We start from the raw sequence: 12,249 nt of genomic DNA on the forward strand, positions 1-12,249 counted from the left end.
TACAGCAAGTGCAAGGGAAGAGTGAGTGTGCAAAAAGAGATGTTTGCCTAAACTACATTTCCGAGAATTCTGCTCGCTTCCCACATTAAAGCCTAAATGTGAGTGTAGTCTCTGTCTGTCTCTCCCTTCTTCCTTGCCCGGCCAGGCCTGCCTGCCTGCCTGCCTGCCTGCCTCCCTCCCTCCCTCCCTCTCTCCCTCTGAGAAATGAAGTTTGGGAAGGTGAGGACCTCTGTGGTAGACAATTCCAGGAATTCCGCTCACTTCCCAGTTAAAGCCTCAATGTGAGAGTGGTCTCTGCCTCTCTTCCAGAGCCAGCCATGTGCAGAGGGGCTTCTTCTTTGCCCAGCCATACAACCAGGCTCCCTCCACTCCATCCTCCTCAGGGCCCTTTGGAGGAACCCAACCCAGGCCTTTTGGGAAGAAACAGCACCCACAACAGAGACCTGAAGCCATTTATGAGACTTATATAACCCATCCAAAAGTCATCGATCAGTTTTTTTAATCTTAAGTTTTTTGCATGGCTTTCCGTTGTGTTTCTAAATTAAAAACCAAAACAAATTTCAAATGAAGTTTTGCACACCCCTATTATATTTGTATTAGTTGGGGATAGGTTTTGGGGCACAAAATCATGGATTTCGATATGGCCCATGGAAAAGTTAAGGGTCATTCTGCAAAATAGGGAGAAGGGCCAATGTCACTGAGATTATTAGTTGGTCCTGGCTGCCACTACTATTTTCCAGCTCAGGTATTCAAAAACTACAGAAGCACCATTGTGGTACAAAAAATAGAGCCAGTGCTTCTTTTGGGTTCTCTCTGGACATACTAAGCTCTTATCTTTGCCACTCTATTTAGAGAATGGAGCATTTCCTTTTTTGACAAGAGTTAAGGTACAATTTTGGGGGTCTATTTTTGGCAGAAATTTTTAGATTTATACATAGATATACATTGGAACTTTGACTTAAGGACATCTGCACTTAAGAGCGGTTTGAGTTAAGAGCCATCACTCAGTCTGGGGTTGGCTTTGATATATAGCAACATGAGTTAAGAGCTAGCACCATAGGGAGTGCTAGCATGAGAGTACAGGGCTTTAGGGCTTCAAGGGAGCAGCCCCCATGCCTCTTGCCTCCGTGCCTCATGTCTCAGTACCACATGCTCTTGTCTAGTCTACTTTGGGAAATTGCTGTCTGCTTTGCTCTTTTCTGCTTTGGGAGATTTGTAAGCCACTCTGAGTCCCCTTCATGGTGAGAAGGGTGGGGTATAAGTGCAGTAAATAAATAAATAAATTCCTGTCCGCTTTGCTCTTGTCCGTATTGAGGAACTTTGGGTTAGCTGATTTCATGTGATTTTTATTCCTTTTTATATGTTTGACTTCATGAAGAGAGAGAAGGAAAGAGAGCAAGAGAGGGAGGGAGATTGGAATGAGTACAGTATGAAGAAAAAGATGCTTCTGCCTCTTCAGTTTTTGCTTTGGGCTTCCTTGTCACAACTTTGTGCTTCTGCTATTGTGACACAACTTTGTGCATCTACCATTCTAAAACTGATCTTTCTTTGCTTATTGTTGCATGTGAATGTGCAGGTTTTGCCTTGCTGTTACACTGGCCAACACATATTTTGTTGTCTCAAATGTGCTTCCTTGCCACAACTTTGTACTTCTCTCATTTTACAGTTGATCTTTATTTTTATTGTTCCATGTGAACGTGCATTTATGCATTATTTGTTATTTATAAAGTACATTTCAATGAAAAATGCTTTGAGATAAGAGTGATTTGAGTTAAGAGTTTGGTCATGGGATGAATTTAACTCTTAACTCAAGGCATTACTGTATATAGTAATTCAAAATTCAGAAAAAAAATTAATAGAATCTTCACATCTGTATTAGTATACAGCAGTGTTTCTCAAACTGTGCTCCTCCAGGGGTTTGGACTTTAGCTCCCAGAAATCCCAGCCATCTTACCAGCTGTTAGGATTGTGGGAGCTGAAGTCCAAAACATTTGGAGGAGCTCAGTTTGAGAAACTCTGGTATACAGGATCATTTAAATCAGTGGTTCTCAACCTGGCGTCCCCAGATGTTTTTGGCTTATAACTCCCAGAAATCCCATCCAGTTTACCAACTGTTAGGATTTCTGGGAGTTGAAGGCCAAAAACATCTAGGGACCCTAGGTTGAGAACCACTGATTTAAATCAACCTTTGTTATAGCCCAGCCTGCACCTGAGCTTTAAGGTGAACCTTGGGTTGGGCCTGTTCAGCCTGTGATTGTACCTGCATCTGATGTATCAGAAGACTCTGGGTTGGAGCCTAGAATTCCCATGCAGCCAGATGGGTCTGCTGGTTCTGGACAGCCAGAGTTTGAGAAGGTTGCTGCTCCTGAGGATTCTGGGAACAGGCACACAATGGTTTCAAGCAGGCAGCCACATTCCTTGGGAGAGTCAAGGTCAAACTTTCTCTTACCAGATGGGCATTTCAGTTGTGATAAGACTAATGAGGTTGACAGAAAGAAAGCTATATATCAACAGAGATAAGAAAGGGAGGTTTTGAGACATACTAAAAAGCTATTAATGAGAAAAGGTTTTGAACAAACCTCCCATGGAAAGGGACCTTGATTTCAGCTTTAAGAGGAACTATTTCTGAGAGAGATTTTCAGAGGTGGTAACTTTGCTCATCGAGCATGGTTCCTGTTCATGGATTCATAGAATCCTGTTTTCATGTTCCTGTGGATTTTTATGCCAAGTTCATGTAGCCTTGTATCTTAAGTTTTGTTCTTGCTCTTGGGGAATTTTAGGTTATCCAGTCATTGTTCCTGGAAGTTTTGCAGTTTGGATTCCTTGTTCCAGCCAAAGATCCTGTTATCGGTTCCAGTTTTGTTCCTGTTCCTTGGACTAATTTTGATACCTTGTTGAAGTTTATTGTTGTGTTTGATTTTCTTGGACCCTTGCTTCAAGACTCTCAAGTATCTTGTACCTGGTGGACTAAAACCTTGTTTCATTGACTTTGAACTTTGATTTGCTATTGCTTACACATATTCTTCAATAAACAACTTGCTTTGCTTATTTTCTGGGGCTCCAGCATGGTTTTTAGGTGTCTCCACAGCCTAGGGGTGCAACAACCTTATTGAATCAGCCTAGTCCAGCCAGTTATCTATTGTGATTGGCAGTGGATTCTCCATTTTGTTCAGCTGAGCTTATTCTCAGCTTTACCACTCTGAATGTGGTCGAGATATGCCAGGGCAAGGATCAGCCATTTGATAGTAGTATATTGTTGTTGTTGTTGTTGTGTTGTTGTTGTTGTTGCATGACTTCAAGTCATTTCTGATTTACAGTAACCCTCAGTAAAACATATCATGGGGTTTTCTTGGCACAATTTGTTCAAAGGAAACCTAATAATAACATCAATGGTTCTTCTAATTTCTAGATATAGGGGATTCCTCTTCAGCTCTGAGGGAATATTTGTTCATTTGTGTGTTGTGTTATGTTATGTTTTATTTCTGCCCCTTCATGAGAAGTATTTGCAATGAAGAATAAATATCTAAAACACAGAAACAAATAAAATAACATTTTTAAAACACTAAAATTCATCACATTCAACAAGCAGCAAGAGAATATATGGCATAAACTGTTACCAGGTGCTAAAATGCTGTCATACTTTCAGGTGACAAGGTCTGAATACTTCTGAATATTTCCTGAAATATATATATCTTCTTCCTGTAACTTTTTAACCTAATTCAGTCACCTACAGTCTATTTATATATACTGACTCTTTTACCAATGCCTAGCAGTCTGTTTCTAATAGTTTTCTCCTTTGTCTTTTTAAAGCTAAAGCTGTTCTATTTTCAACTTTACTTTCAAAAATGATGTTATTCATAACCATTTAAATGGCTCTCAACTTTAAATTCTCAAAATGAAACAAGTTTAACAATTCTTCATACCATATGCAAACACTTACACTAAAAATTAGGAAAATTTGCTGCCATTTGTTGACATTCTTTATTTGTTTTTGTTTTGTATTATTGTTGGGTCTGTGGATGTTTATTTCATACTGTGACTAACAAATATTTAGAGAATAATCTGCAAACCCAACTTTCTTTGAGACTGATCCCTGATACATTTCACAGCCTATGTGAAAACCCTTCAGGGAGATGTAGGCAGGATAGAAAAATAAAGTATAATCATCATCATCATCATCATCATCATCATCTAGGATACTACCCTTAGGCAGAAAAAATGAAATACACAGATACAAGATGGATGACACTTTTTTCAACAACAGCACATTTGAGAAAGATCTTAGAGTCTTAGTAGACAACCAGTTGAACCAATAATGTGATGCAGCAGCTAAAAAAGCTAATGGGATTTTGAGTTGCATCAAAATGGTGCCACTCTATTCTGCTTTGGTCAGACCTCACTTGGAATACTGTATCTAATTCTGGGCATCACAATTCAAGAGAAGTATTGACAAGCAGGAATGTGTCCAGAGGAGAGTGACTAAAATGATCCAAGATCTGGGAATCATGAATCTTTCTGAGGAGTGCCCCAGATGTTTTGGCCTACAATTTCCAGAAATCCCAGCTAGTTTACCAGTTGTTAGGATTTCTGGAAGTTGAAGGTTAAAACATCTGGGGACCCACAGGTTGAGAACCACTGGAGCAGGGCTAAATGCCTGCAGAAGTGAAGGTTGAGATGAGACATGACAGCCTCGTTTAAATATTTGAAAGGCTGACATAAGGAAGATAGAGCAAGCTTGTTTTCTGCTGCCCTGGAGACTGGTTCAAATGACAGGAATAGTTCCACCTGAACATTAGGAGGAACTCCCTGACTGTAACAGCTGTTCAACAGTGGAACTCTCTGCCTTGGAGTATGGTGGAAGCTCCTTCATTGGAGGCTTTTTAACAGATGGCTATCTCTAGGTGATACTTTAAATTGTGCATGGCAGAGGATTAAACTGGATGTGATCTCTTCTAACTCTATGATTCTGTGATTCTATTATAAGCATGCATAGGACTGTCAATCTAGTTGGCAAAGCTTCTTTTTTATCTGTGGGCAGAGAAGTTGTGAAATCCTCCTCATGTTTTCAGGATGCATTCATATCCAAGCCAGAGTCAAGCTAAGTTCAGTTCATACAGGTGAAATAATTTTAAACTCATTTCCCTAGGTTTGAAGGTTATTTAACTTTCTGCATTACAGCCTCCCCTTGGAACTCTGGATGTGTGATTTCATTTTTTCCAGGTATGTGACAAGATAGCTGGGTCATGGGCTTAAAGTATTGTCACCTCACTGAGGAAATTCATCCCTTGGGAGTAACGTGCTCTGCGGGTAACATTTCAAGTGGTGCTAAAAATGCTGTGCATTGCCGTGTTCAGCAGATGAACCCCTATTAGCAAAATATAAAAGTGAAATAAACTACATATAGTTAAAATTTAAATCAGTCAGAAATGCAGTAATGTGATTACGGACAGGATTAAAAATAATTCCAGATGGAATAACACAATTGTATTATCCTCTTTAGACAAGGTTAAAATAAAGATGCATGTTCATAGCCACTATTTATGTATCATACGTTTTTGAATGGCTGGTCCTAGCATTGTATACATGACCTTATTTTGCATATGCTCATGCTAATTGAACCCTGAACTTTCAGTATTCCACTAAACCAGCCTCATTTTTTTACAGTTTAAACTACACATCTCTTTAGCTTCTTCTCAACCTCTCAAACTAGTATTTCACCAACGATATTTTTGACAGTGATACCAATTTGGCTGAGTTCTTGACTGAAGAACTTGACAGAAACTACTACTGATTGGTTCCAGTTTTTCTCATCACTATGCTAGGGTTGCTATATAAAAACAAGTCTTCTCAGAAGGCTGTTTTATTTCTTGATAGAAAGAACCTCTCCAGCAACGGAGGGAAGAGCTTCAAAGAAGAAACATTTTCTGAAGCAGCCCACCATATTTTTTTCAAACAACTTCACTTGCATATTATATAATAAGAATCAATGAGTAACAATCAAGGTGAAACATGCAATTGAGAATCATTCTTGAGATTCTGTGCATCTTTCCTCTTGAAATACATTCAACCTGTATGGCACCATCTGCAAAAAATATGGGAGCCATTTATCAGAAAAAAGACTGATTCACCTTTCTAGGTGTTCCGAATGCAAATTAGCCAGTAAAGACTGCAAGAAACCACACAAGCAAAGCTGCAGGGATTTTTTTAAAGAAACAGTTTATGCAAAATGTAGTCTCTTTGTGTACATAAAAATGTATTTGAAAACAGGGGTGTGTTTAGTCTTCCTTCCCTGCCCCAGCTACAGTTTCTGGAGAAAACTTTGAATACTTGCCTCACAGCCAAACCTCATGTAGGTTGTCCACTTTACATTTGTGTTCAGTAGCCTATCAGATTGTGGTGGGCACTTTTTTTCATTAAAAAGTATTTTTTTAAAAATACCTCATCACACTAGAGTTTGGATCCACTTTAAATCCACTTTAGGGAGGAGCCTTTAAACAGCTCAGCCAGACAGGTCCTTGGCCTCACCAAACTACAAACCCCAGAATTCTGCAGGAGGCAGAAACTGGATTTAATGGATCCATGCTCTGGTGTGATGAGGCAATAAGTCTTTCAAAATTACTTTGGGCAGAAGGAATGATTTTGTGACAGTCACAAGAGGCAATGTGGTTTGAAAAACCTAGTTTCTATTTAAAAAAAAAAAAAAAACACCATTGGTATAATCCCTCACATTTAATTGACTTTCTTGATAGAAAGAACCTCTCCAGCATGGGAGGAAAGAGCTTTGAAGAAGAAACATTCTCAGAAGCAGCCCACCATAATTTCTTCGTGTAACTTGATCCAGACAAAAGACTGTATGTGGTTCCAAAATGAGGATTTTCTAGTTTCTCCACTGGTTTACTACTAAAATTCCACTATTCTATCAATATCTAGAGAAGTTTCTATGCTAATATATAATCTGGTTTGCACCTGAAACCTGCTGAACAAGATTCAGAAGGTCTACGTAATATGGCTCAACAATCATTACTCATAACCTCAAAACTGTCAAATTAATTTGACACGTAACAAAAAATTTGAAGCAAATAAACATGACATTATTTTATAATGAAGGTCTGATCATTGCACAACTTTATTAAATTTTATTAAATTAAGTTTTGGAGGGCGTTGCCATCTCTTCGCAGATGACACGGAAATCCACTACTCGTTTCCATCTAATTCCAAGGAAGCCCCTCAGATGCTGAACCAGTGCCTGGCCGCTGTGGCGGACTGGATGAGAAGGAACAAGCTGAGGATCAATCCTGACAAGACAGAGGCCCTCCTGGTCAGTCACTCGTCTGATCGGGGTATCGGGTGGCAACCTGTGCTGGACGGGGTTGCACTCCCCCTGAAATCACAGGTCCGCAGTTTGGGGGTCCTCCTGGACTCAGTGTTTACGCTTGAGGCGCAGATGTCGGCGGTGGCCAGGAGGGCTTTCGCACAGCTAAAACTCGTGCGCCAACTGCGACCATACCTCGTGAAGTCTGACTTGACCACGGTGGTCCATGCCTTAGTTACCTCTAGACTGGACTACTGCAATGCGCTCTACGTGGGGCTTCCCTTGAAGACGTCCCGGAAATTACAATTGGTCCAGCGTTCGGTGGCCAGACGAATAACTGGGGCGAGTTACAGGGAGAGATCCACTCCCTTGTTCAAGGAGCTCCATTGGCTGCCGTTTATTTTCTGGTCCCAATTCAAGGTGCAGACCATCACCTATAAAGCCCTAAATGGTTTGGGACCCACCTACCTTCGTGACCGTATCTCCTATCATAAACCTGCCCGATCCCTTCGATCGTCAGGGGAGGCTCTCCTGTCGCCACTGCTGATATCTCAGGCCTGCCTTGTGGGAACAAGGGAGAGGGCCTTCTCTGCTGTGGCCCCCCGATTGTGGAACTCACTGCCCGGTGAGATTAGGCAAGCCCCCACATTGGCAGCCTTTAAGAAAGTCCTGAAAACATGGCTCTTCCGTTGTGCCTTTGGAGAGTAATCACTACATACATATCTTTTGCTGCTCTCCTTCAATATTTGTCCGCCACTTTATGACCCCGTCCTCTGTGGTTTTTACTCCTACTTCCTTTCTCACCCCGAGTTTTAACCTAGTGTTCATGTGGCCCGCACTTGGTTTTATTGTTCTTTTGATCTTGTTTAATGTAGTGTATATTTTCTTTTATTGTGTTGTTTAATGTGTTATGATTTGTTGTTCTATTATATTTTGTTATATTGTATTGTTCTGGGGATGGCCCCATGTAAGCTGCCCCGAGTCCCTGTTGAGGAGATGGTGGCGGGGTATAAATAAAGATGATGATGATGATGATGATGATGATTATTATTATTATTATTATTATTAAATGAACAATGCATTTCAAAATCCCATGAGAGATTCCCATTGTGACAAGCAGAAACTGGAGTTGGAGATTTCTTGCACAAAGGCAGGTAAATGGGAGCAACAGCCAGCTGCCTTCTGAACAACAGAGGAATAGATTGCTGCTGAATGCAGTGGCAGGGGAGATTGGAGCGTTTTCATGATCCCTACATAGTCTCCTAGGGACTATATAGGGATCATTATATGTAACAGTTATGGGTTTATTGCTGTAGATTTTGTATTTCTAACTGCCATACAGAATTCTCCCCTATGTTCTAGTTACAATGTACAACTTTTTAATTAAAATTTGTTTTCAGAAATTGAAATTGAGGTCTGCTCTAAAGTTTAAGAAGAAACATGATAGCAACGTGTGAATATCTGAAAGGGCATCATATTGAGAAGGAAGCAAGTTTGTCTTCTGATCCATCAGAGACATCTGCACTACAGAATTAATGCAGTTTGACACTACTTTCACTGTCATGGCTCAGTGCTGTGGAATTCTGGGAGTCGTAGTTTGGAGATATACCAACTAGAGATGTGCACGGTATTTGTCTCATTTGTTTCATTCGTGTTTCTGTTTTTTATCGTCCATTCAGATTGCACAAAACAGAAAGACCCCCAACAAAACAAAAACGGACTCAAAACAAAAGGCAGGCAGGAGCCAATATTGTCTCTAAGCCTGCCTTTCAGATCGACCAGCTGTAGGCCCTGCGAGGCCCAGGTGTGTAGTCCCAAAGCCTGCACCCATAGGCCCAAAGCTCCCGGGCCTATGGGTGCAGGCATTGGGCATATGCACCTAGGCCTCGCAGGGCCTGCAGCTTCTTGCCAAGGAAGGAGTGATCCTTACTTGGCAATCAGCTGTAGGCTCTGTGAGGCCCAGGTGCATAGGCCCAAAGCCTGCACCTGTAGACACGGGAGTTTTGGGCCTATGGGAGCAGGCTTTGGGCCTACGTGCCCAGGCCATGCAGGGCCTACAGCTCATTGCCAAATAAGGACTGCTCCTTACTTGGCAGTTGGCTGTAGGCCCTGCGAAGCATGGCTAGGCAAGGCCCAAAGCCATACCCATAGTCCCGGACACCCGGGCCTATGGGTACAGGTTTTGGGCCAGTACACACAAGCCTGGCAGGGGGGAGGTTGGGGGTGGCTGGGCCGTCCTGCACCTCCCCCCCTCTCCCTTTGCCTGGCCCCTTACTGGGCATTTGAGCTGTGCTGGCTGGTGCTGTGGCCTTGGCCGGTACCTTCCCTCCCCTCTGAAAAACAAAAAAAAAATGAAAAGAAACAAAAACAAAACAAATGTTTGATCTCATGATTTCAGGAAGTCAGATGAAAATGATTCAGTGCCTCGACAAAAGCTGGGACACAAAACAGAACAAGGCAAATCCTGAAAGCACATCTCTAATACCATCACTCTTTGGCAAAGAAGGCTAAAGACCTTCATTGTATTGATCCATGGTAGCTAAGGTGGCAGGGGTGGGGAAACAGTTGGTAAGACAGAAGGGGAAGTAGGTGAGAAATTCTGAGTGGCTGCCTAAGATACCTCTGGTTTATCTTTTCCCCTTTCTTGGCTCACTGAAGGCTGGTGGGGGCTCCATCTTTTTCACCTTGATTGGATTTCTTTACAGTGATCCCATTTACTCTTTCTCTCACACACAGATAAACTCAGCTACTCAGATGCACTCCCTGCCTTCTCCTTTTCTCCACACATTAATATAGAGTATTTTCCCACTTTGCCTCCTCAAGTTCGACAGCACCATCTTTTCTTTAAACAACAGGTTTGAAAATGCCCTTTAATTTTGCTCTTCATCTTCTCTCCCCCTCTCTGCCATACACCCAACAACTCTCTCAGCAGCTAAAATTATTTTTTTTAATATTTTTCATGGAAGCCAAAATATAATATGTAACTTCATAATGGTAGCTTCTGTGTGAAATTGTATGTGTTGGAGAAAGAAGTGAGGGTTGACAGCTGTATGCCATGGTAGCTGCATTTCCTCTCTTGCTTTTAGCGAGCTTTGTTTTCTTAAGGTAAATGTGCACTTAAATTTGCAATTCTGATTGCAGAGACACATTTCCTGCTGCTGAATGGAAAACATGTTAATCTCGGGGAACACACATTCCCTTTAAAATCTAATTTGACCACTCCAAATGTGAAGATTTGAATCCTGACTATTTTCCAAGTTTGAGTGGAAATACACTACTTCATCCTCTATACCATAGTGATTATCATTTGTATTATCTTTCGTTTAATTGGCAGACAACATACTTGTGATACAGAATCAAAATTAATATTGTTTGTAACCTCTGATTCTCCTAAACTTATCAATTGGCTTACGTGCACTGACGTTGCATTTTGAATTTACAGATATTTCCCTGCTGTCTTGGAGGGTAACTGTATTCTGCTGTTCCTAAGACAGTTGTGGTTATCTGGCAGTATCAGGAATGAAGAAGCAGGGTCGAAAGATGGGGAGAACACACATGTGTGTATATAGGTGCACATGTGCATATGAATATTTTCTGGATGCAGGAGGGACAGAGGGATATATATACTTACCAATTCTCGTATTTTAGCTACAATACTGTGGCATAATCTTTCACAGGAGAAAGTCCACATAGGTGACCATGAGTTATCACTGTAGATGACACCAACCCTTGTAATGTCACTAGCCTTGGGACAAACGGTTGTGGAAGCACTCCAAAGATTCTTTCTAGCTGTCTGTTTTCAGGGTAGCTTGAGGTTGTGGATGTTGTTTCCCAGCTCACTGATTTCCAGGACCTCACAAATGCTTGGCACACCCCAGGTTTTAAAGGTATGCTGGAGGGGGGCATCATCTGTCAACTTTCATCATTATAATTTCAATAATAATGAAGAATCTGAGCTATGATCTTTTTTTCAGCCACTTGGATTACCGTTCGTTCTTCCATATGCTATTGTTAGTTTTGAGTATAGTACTTCAATACCTGCTAAAGCATCGGTCACCTTGACTATCCTAGAATGCATGACAGCCAACTGTTTTTGTGCACAGGAAGAAAACACCCAATATTTGCCAACAAAATGAATCCCAACAATAAACAGAAGTTTTCAAACCAGTTTGAAACTTCCCTACTTGCCACCAAATTGAGTCTAAAGGAAAATGTGGATTTGGAAGGTTTTACTCAGACAATAAATCAATTAAAAGCTTTTGGGATAGAGTTAGGAATATTTTTCAGGTCTGGTCTTGTACATTTATTTTTGGCACTAAGTTGCATGGGTACTCAACTTGAAAGAAATCAGTCCTGTTCACCTGTAAAGAAGAGTATTTTAGCAGTTAACTGTTCCTATTATTTCTTTTTTAATGGGTAAAGAATGAAGCTCTTCTAGAAGACTTGAAGTAACAGGATGATTTACATCAACAGGGAGGCAATTTTCATATCTAATTGCTATATTTTATTTCTCCCAAGGGGACAACTGGGCAGTCAAGTCAATGCCAATTATAGCTTTGCTCTCCTTTCGTTTCATTTACAGTAGCAGCATAGTAAATCTGAAAATGAATCTACATATCCAAGTTGGTTCAGTTCATTACTAGCCATTCTTTTACACTATGGGGAAATTTAGATTAATATATGTGGAGCAGGTTTCATAAAAAGATCAGATTATTCTGGTCATGTATAGGATTTTTCTTTTCCTCTTAATCTCTAAATTTACACAAGTATGATATGTGTGTCACTGAGATCTAGGAAATTGATTCCTTTACTACCTTTTTATTCTCAGGAAAATCTAGAGCATTGTGATTGTTCTATGTCTTACAGGATTATAATTCAATTTCACAAACAAATTGATTCATATTTGGATGGCAAGCACTTTAATAGTAGTAACTATT

Source organism: Anolis carolinensis, chromosome 1, assembly GCF_035594765.1.
Source record: "Anolis carolinensis isolate JA03-04 chromosome 1, rAnoCar3.1.pri, whole genome shotgun sequence".
Lineage (NCBI taxonomy): Eukaryota > Metazoa > Chordata > Lepidosauria > Squamata > Dactyloidae > Anolis > Anolis carolinensis.